The sequence below is a fragment of the Mastomys coucha genome, unplaced genomic scaffold, assembly GCF_008632895.1.
Source record: "Mastomys coucha isolate ucsf_1 unplaced genomic scaffold, UCSF_Mcou_1 pScaffold12, whole genome shotgun sequence".
In the NCBI taxonomy this organism is placed as follows: Eukaryota; Metazoa; Chordata; class Mammalia; order Rodentia; family Muridae; genus Mastomys; species Mastomys coucha.
In genome coordinates, this window is record NW_022196894.1 from 5485929 (window position 1) to 5494411 (window position 8483).

Below are 8483 nucleotides of genomic sequence, written 5' to 3' on the forward strand. Positions count from 1 at the left end.
CAAATTCTGATAAATTGAAATCATGTAACTTTTCTCATCATAATGCAATAAAAGTTTAAAAAAAAACAAACAAACAATCCGTTCTGCAGTCCAAGCTGCATGAGGGCTGCCTTAACATGGCCTCCTGGAAGATTCTGAGGGGATCCCCGAGTCTTCATCTATGGCAGTAACAGTGGTTCTTTTGATACACACTCCTGCCTCCTTTGTGTTCCCTGGCAGCAATCCCTCATGGCAGTTGTTCCTCTCATCAATTTAACCCTAAACATCAAGTCCTGTAACCCCCAAATCATTTCCTCTCCCTCATTCCTGCCTGTATCTCTCTACTCTCTGGAGAAACCAGGTGACTGCCTCTTCACTGAAGGTTCCTAGTCCTGCCCTCCATCAGCTCAATGCCGACAACCTTACTAGCCTATGGTGACCCTTGTCTGTGGTCACTTCAAGCTCTACCAGTGTGTAGACAAGTTGCTGAGAGTCTGAGTTTCCACATTCTGTTACTTGCCTACCTCACCTTAAACACCAAGGGAGAAAGAGAGCTCCACACTTTTTTCCAAAGCATGCCGAGGAACCAGTGAGTTGTGGCTTTTTGGGTCATGACTGGGATCAGTTTGGCAGCTTCTGTGGCTGCTCTGGGTTGGCTGTAGGCAGGTTCACTCACAGTTTGGGTCTGTCTCAGCAGATATCCACCTAGCTTAGCAGCGGTCATCCAGGAATCAACTTAGGCCCTGCAACTTCTCTAAAACCGGCTCACTTCACTGTGTCCTCCTTCCACTGGATTGTAGGGTGTGCCACCACACCTAGCTAAGGCTATTTATTTATTTATTTATTTATTTATTTATTTATTTATTTATTTATTGTGAGTGGTATCAGTTTCATGGGCTGATGGGACAGGTAACTTTTGAAGTAGAAGAAAAGCAAAGGAGGCTTTCTTTCAAATGAATCCTGCCCCAGCCTCTCAGGCGCAGGGAGATGCTTCTCTCATGAAACCTTCCATCTCAGCATATTTAAAACTTAAAATTACATGCACAGCATTAAGCAGTTAAAGGCCTTTAGACTTAAATGGACTCAATTCAACTCACACATTCCTACTGAGCCTCTGCTGGGTACCAGCTGTTTTGCTGGATCCTGATAAACAGGGGAGCATGCAAAATGAATCGCAGCCCAGTGCAGGAGCTTACCATGCAACTGACAGGGTGCAGAGAAAGAAGCTATACACCACACACACACACACACACACACACACACACACACACATACACACACACTAAATAAATAATAAAATAAAACTTAAAAATTAGTATCTCAGAATGAGATGGCCTATGTCAAGGGAGTGTGTGTGTGTGTGTGTGTGTGTGTGTGTGTGTGTTTACAGCAAGGAATTAAAATCTATTTCCCTTACCTTAACAGCTGGGGCAGAGACCCCCTTTTCTCTTTTCTTCATTTCCTTTGTTCTGATTCTTTTAAAATTAGCCAATCTTAAAGACCATGAGGTCCAATACCTGCCAATGAGAAGAGACACAGTCACCACTGGAGTGAGAGTAAAAGCCAAGTCTATATCCTGGCTCCTTGTGTGTGTGTCTGCACGCATGCGTGTGCTCTTCTGAGTACGCCTTCTTGATCAGCACTTCGGTTAGAGTGGTAATCTCCTCCTTTAGACCATGGACTTATTTCTAACACATAGAGGGAAGAAGTGTTACATTCCCTGGAGCTGGATTTGCAGGCAGTTGTGCACCCTACACGGGTGCTGGGAACTGAACTTGAGTCCCCTGGAAAACCAGAAAGGACTTTTAACTTCTGAGCCATCTCTCCAGCCCTGTAAACCCCTTTCAAAGAGTTGACCAATCTGTAACTTGAGTTTCATCATAATCTACCTTGCTGTGGATGTGTCAGATTCCCAGGTCAGGGAATGAATAGGTAGGCATTTCTCTTATCTACATTTCCCCCACCTGATCTTTCTAGTATTCCATGACAAGGCACAGTGGAGGAACCATGATCCATGAGGATGGAAGAGGCACAGCAGACAAGGGGCCAGGTTTGTGGTTTGAAAAGCAGTTGTCATGGTTAGTTCACAACAAGGTCCTCAACAGGGTCACACTGAGTCCTTGTTCTCCAGAATATGGGGATGTTTTGGGCAGCTGTGGAACTTTCAGGAGGTGGGAGCTTGCTGGAGGACGTTCTTATTGGCATCTTCTACCTACTGGCCAGCTATGATGTCAACAGCCAATGCCAGTGAGCTGAGCTGCTCTGTTGTGGCCAAGTTGGTCTTGTAGTGATGGGCTGAAACTCTCGGAATCCTTTATCCTAAGTAAATCTGCTCTCCTCTGAGTTGTTCTGTTAAGTCTTTCATCACAGCCAATGCAAAGGTGACTAATACATTAACAGGAGCTGTTGTGTAAGACAAATTTCTGGAGTCGCACTGCCTGGCTTTGAGCCTTGTATTATGATTTTGGCAAAACACCTTTGAGCCTTAGTTTCCTCCTGTAGATGGAGGAAATGTAAGATGCACCCCTCAAGAGTCACAGTGAGGATTAGAGAGGATAATGCTTGTAGAACTTTGGCAGATCGTAAAACAGCAAATGTCAGTTACCAGTTGGAAGCTAAAAATGGCGTTACATTATGGTATGAATCCTTTCTAAATCTGAAAAGAACTGATTCCGTTTATGACAAGGAAGATAGTATCCCACCCTCACCTTGTATTTGTGTGAGTGCATGCATTATGTGTCATGGTTCTCCAGAGTTGAGAGGCCACCAACTCGTGTGAAAGCAAGGCAGGATCAGCAGGCCATAGCAGGATGCTAAGTGAGGCCAGAGAGGAGCCTACTACAGGCATGCATTCAAGGATGTAAGGCTAAAACTGTGGGCATCTACAAACCCAACAGAAAGGCTCCTCCCCATCTACATCCTTATTTTTTCCTTTTATTGAAAATTGACTTTTTCACATAATGTATCCTGATTACTGCTTCCCTCAATCCATTTTTCTCAGTTTCTCCCCACACCCCTTCACATTCTTTGTGTCTTGTTAGAAAATATATAGGCTTCTAAAGGATATTAATAAAATAAAATATAACAAATTAAATATAACAAATTAATATAATATTAAAATTATATATTAAATTAAAATTTAATAAAATAAGGCAAAATTAACATATTGGATTAGAACAAAATGAACAAACAGAATAAAAACCTTCCAAGAAATCCCATAAAAATACAAAACCAGAAGCTATAATATATACATATAGACTTGTGGGTTGGGGGAAAAGATGAAAAATAAAATAAAATGAAGAAACACAAAGGGAAAAACAAGAAAAAGCCCTAACACAACAGTATGAGACGAGGAACCTCCAAAGATGTTACTGATCTCCCACCTGGTGGAGCAGGACGCTTCTCTGATACTGGCTGAGCATGGACTGCTCTGTGAGGATAGCAGGATGTCATAGGAATTGTTTTATTGCTACATTCCTTTAGTAGAGCAGTAGTACTTGATTTTACACTGGGTCTCTGTGTTATTTAGTCTCTGGTTCTTGATCATCCAAGCAATGTCAGGGATGGTTCCATCTCATTGAGTGGGCTTTCCCCCATTCAAATCAAATCAGATATTGCCTGGTTACTCCTGCAAGCTATGTGCTGACATTATGCTAGTATATTTTGCAGGCAGGACACCATTGTAGATTGAAGGTGTAGCCAGGATGGTGTTTATATTTATTCTTTTGGTAGTACTCAGAACACTTGCCCATTAGGTTGAAGGCTCTAGGTAGGACCAATTCAACTTCTCTCTTGAGTTCAGTGAGTTATGTAGCTGTTGTCTTCTTCAGCAATAGGGCCTTGTCTTTAGTTCGTAGAGAGCAGCCTATAGCCTTGGCAACATCTTGGGTTATTTGGCGTTCCAATGGCACTCTTTGGCCAACAACTCAATTAGATATAACCCATTTATGCTTCTAGAAACTTCATTGGGCGACAAGAGCTGTCTACATAGGGGGGGTCTGTCTTGCTTATTGTTTAACAATTTCATTTAGCTTGCCTTCATATTTGCATATATTTTAGAAAGCTTCTCCTGTGGTAGGTTTTCATCCTACCCTCAAATGACCCTTAGTTTTTGCTCTCTCTCTCTATTCCTTTCGTGTACCCATCTTCCCACCCCTTCCCCACTTGATCCTCCAATTTCTGTCCCCCCAATCCATCCTTAACTCTCTATTCTGTTTTATTTTTGTAGGAAGATCTAACTTCCCCACCCCCAGTCCTTTAATCTATATTTAACCTCCATGGTTCTACAGATTGTAGCTTGCCTGTCATTGGATTAATAGCTAATATCTACATATAAGCGAATATTTGTTTTTGGGTCTAGGTTGCCTCAGAGTGCTTTTTTTTTTTTCTAGTTCCATCCATTTAGTTGCAAATTTTATTTTTTAACAGCTGAGTAATATTCTGCTGTGTAGATGTATTATATTTTATTTATCCATTCATTTGTTGAAGAACATCTAGGTTGTTTCCAGTTTCTGGCTATTATGAACACAGCAGCAATGAACATGGTTGAACAAGTGTCTTTGAGGTAGGATGAAGCATCCTTTGGGTATATGCCTGACAATGGTCTAGCTGGACCTTGAGGCAGATCTATTCCCAGCTTCTTGAGGTACTGCCACACTGATTTTCATAGTGTGAATACAAGTTTGCAATGGACAAGTGTTCCGTTCAGTTCTGATCACAACAGCATGAACTGCTGTTTGTTTTATTGATCTAAGTTACTCTGACAGGTATAAATGAAATCTCAGAGTAATTTTGATTTGCGTTTCTATGATGACTAAGGATGTTGAACATTTCTCTAAGTGTTTCTAAGCCATTTGAGTTTCCTCTTCTGAGAATTCTCTGCTTAGATCTGTATCCCATTTTTAATTGGATTGTTTTCTTAATATACAGTTTTTTGAGTTCTTTATATATTTTGGATATTAGCCCCCTATATTGTACACTTGGTAAAATCTTTTCTAATTCTGTACTGAGGATCTGTCTAAATGACAGTATCCTTTTCCTTGCAGAAGCTTTTCAGTTTCATGAGGTCTCATTTATTAACTGTTGATCTTAGTGTCTGTGCTAATGGTGCTCTGTTCAGAAAGTCTTTTTCTGTGCCAGTGAGTTCAAGACTATTCGCATCTTTTTTTCTTTTTAACTCAGTGTGTATTTCTAGCTTCTTTATTTAAACAAACAAACAAACAAACAAACAAACAAAGCAAACAAAACCCAGGTGTCCATATGTGTGTGGATTTATGTCTGAGTCTTCAACTTGATTCCATTGATCAATGTGTCTGTTTTTGTGACAGTATCATGTTGTTTTTTTTTCAACAGACAGAAAAAGTTTATTGGAAATAAACTGCATGGCTGTGGGTTCCCTTCCCCCATCGGCCATTGTGCATGTGGAGGAGCCGAGAAGCAGGATCTTAAGCTGCAGTGAGTACAGCAGGGAATGGCGCATGAGTCTGTTTTGGAGGACAGCTCATTTATTGAAATATACGGGCTAGCTTATGTAGCTCAAGTCATGGGGGAGAAGAGGTAAAAATGGACAAGGGAGGAGATGCTGCAGCTGGGGCAGGGGCTTTCCAAGTGTGTTAACTAGACTAGCGGACGGCTAGTCACATGATTCTGAGAAGCCAGTTCTCTGACGGGAAAGAGAACCTCACTGGCTTTATCTTCATGGACTTTGTCTCTATGGAGCTGAGTAGACTCAAGCCTGATTTGAGTAGGGAGCAGCCTCACTCCTGCTGTGCTCTCAGAGAGATGTTCAGAGTATAGGCAATGCTTTACCATCCCTTATCTGCCGTGGGAAGCCACATCTCCAGTTTTGTTGTTTTATAATGGGGTCTTATCAGCATGTGTCAGCATAGTCTGAGAAAACAGCTTGGCATTGTATCAGGACTAGGGTGGCAGTGACTTTGGCTAGTATTGGTAACTTGGTTTTTGAAGAAACTGAATAAGGAATGGGGCTAGAAGGAGGAGGGCTCCAATGGTTGTGATCAGGCTCATCAAGGACAAGATCCCGGCAATGAAGAGGTTGGAGTACTAGGGAGGAGGGTCATTGAAGGAATATTGGGACCTCAAATCAGAGGTTGCAAAGGGTCTAATATTTTGTTCAACCAATCCTGATCCATTTACATAGAAACAACACTCTTCACCAGGATAACAGAAGTCCTCCCCCCAAACCCCACTCTGCGGTCAAGAGGTCTAGAGCCTTTCTATATGTAGTAGAACTCCATCAAGAGTGATTGTTTGTACCTGGGGGGATAATTATAACAGGAACTCAGAGGTAAGTGGCCCTCAAAGAGGGGCACTCCTGTAAGGGTTGGCTAAAGGAGAGACCTGGGTTTGAGGAGAAACCATGCAAGGTAGTGTTGGCAGGTCCCCTTGGCTAAGAGGGTATTTAGAAAGGAGGCACAGAAGAAACAACAAGAGGCATTGGTTGGGATGTGGTGGCAGGTCAGCAGGATACTGAGCATGCTGTAGCCAGGACAGAGTGGATCAAGCATTTCTTCTCAGCTGTGTTTCCTGTTCAAGAATGTTTTTATGGATTAAGTGAACTGGGAAGCCAGCACCATCTGCTGAGAGATATGAACATCAGGTCAGAGATGTGTGCAGCATAGCTGGTGAGGCACAGTTTTCCCATGATTCCTGGTCTCTATCTTTTATCACAGCATCATCTACAACAATAATAAGATGGTTACTTAGGTTTTGAAATAGGCTATTTCCATGAGAGCTGATCCTTTAGGCAGCCCACTTCTCTTTTGTGATGCTTTTATTAATAGAGGAAACAGAGAGAGGGGTTGGTGGTCATAGAGGTGAATTTAGGATAGACAGAAATAGAAACAGCTTTGACATCCTTGGTCAGGGCAGTCTGTGGACCTGATCTCTTGGTTCTTATCATCAGAAGTTTCTTTAGCAGAAAAATTCCAGTGGTAGTTGTTGGGGAGAGAATTAGAGGGTTAAACATTGGTGGGATGGGCTTGCAAAATAACAAAGACTGCCATTAAAATATTAAAATAGCAGAGAGAGAGGCTTGAGGACACATGCATTTGCTACCAGGTCATGAATGTTCTGCCAGGTGTCTCATTCATTGGTCATGGGTGTCTCCATTTGGGTTTCCTCCTTCCCTTTCCCACCAGCAATAGATGGACCATCTTTTTAGTGCCACACCAGAATGTAATACACTGCTGGTTGTGCTGCTTGATGGGCTACCGTGGAAAGGGTTTTCTAGCCAAAAAACTCATCAAAACCCCATATGATTCATCTCAGCCCTGATTCTAACCTGAACTGTTAGAGGCATTCATCCTTGAAGAGGGTTTCCTATTGTAAAACAAACTGGGCTGGACAGGGAACAATGACAGATGTCCCACCTCTCCTGAGATGTGTTTAGAGTGGCAGCTTGACTTTGGAAGGGGGATTTAGTCCAAGGGGGCATGGCTGCTGCCCTCCTTGACTGCCTGTCTAAGCTCTTTCAAATCTGTAGCCTGATAGGAGTACTGACTAATCAGCTTAGCCTAGGTGAGGTTAACATTGACTGGGGAATACCTGAAATTCCAGACTCATGACTTGTGTTCCTCCTTTCTCCCTAGGGTTGTTGGCTATTGGCCCATGAGGACAAAGGGTGCAGAGTTGACAAATGGGGTTTCCAATGGCCTATGAGTACTATGGAGATGACAGATTTGTCTCCTGGATCAGCTTCAGAGAGGCAGCCTAACTTTATCTGGGGTGGATCAAGGGTTATACAGTTTTGGGGAAGGTGGCAGGGATTTCCAGGGTGGGTGCGTGTCATTGGCATGGAAAGGCAGTTCAGGAATTCTAGGTGCTTGCTAGACAGGTTCTTATCAGGAGGAAGGAAGCTGAACCTGTAATCTCACCAAAACTATGTGGTATTCTGCAGGTAGAGGTTTATGTGGTCAAACACCATTGGCCAGGGCAGGGGTGTTGGAAGATGCTTCATCTACAGATGTAGGTGCTGTAGGGCCTGGGAAACATAAAACCTTACATGGGTGTCCTTTTCCTCCTGAGTCACTGGCCGCCAGTCCATGAAGGTGAAGGGAGCAGAGGCATGGGGCAGGTTTCTGATGGCCATGAATATGGTGGAATGACTATTGGGATAAAAAAGAAGTCCTGTAGAGATAGGCAGCCATGGCCAGAGCATCTGGGGGAATATTAGAACTGGCTATGAGGACAGTCTGAGGTTAAGGAAAATGGAGGCATGTGAGTTAAACTGTTTGGACAGATGAAATGGAAAGGTACTAGGCTACATTGCAGCCTTTCCACTATATGCTGAGCTGGTGGAATGCTGACACCTGCTTTGGGGTGGCAGAATGCAGCCTAAGATGGGGGCCTCAGCCCGGGTAAGAAATGATGCAAGCTGAGGATAAAGCTGTGGTTCCCAAACTCGCAGGCACCCAGATACCACTGGGAACCGTGAAGAGTTGGGAATGGAGTGGGCCTACTGGTTGTAACTAGCTGGGGAGTGG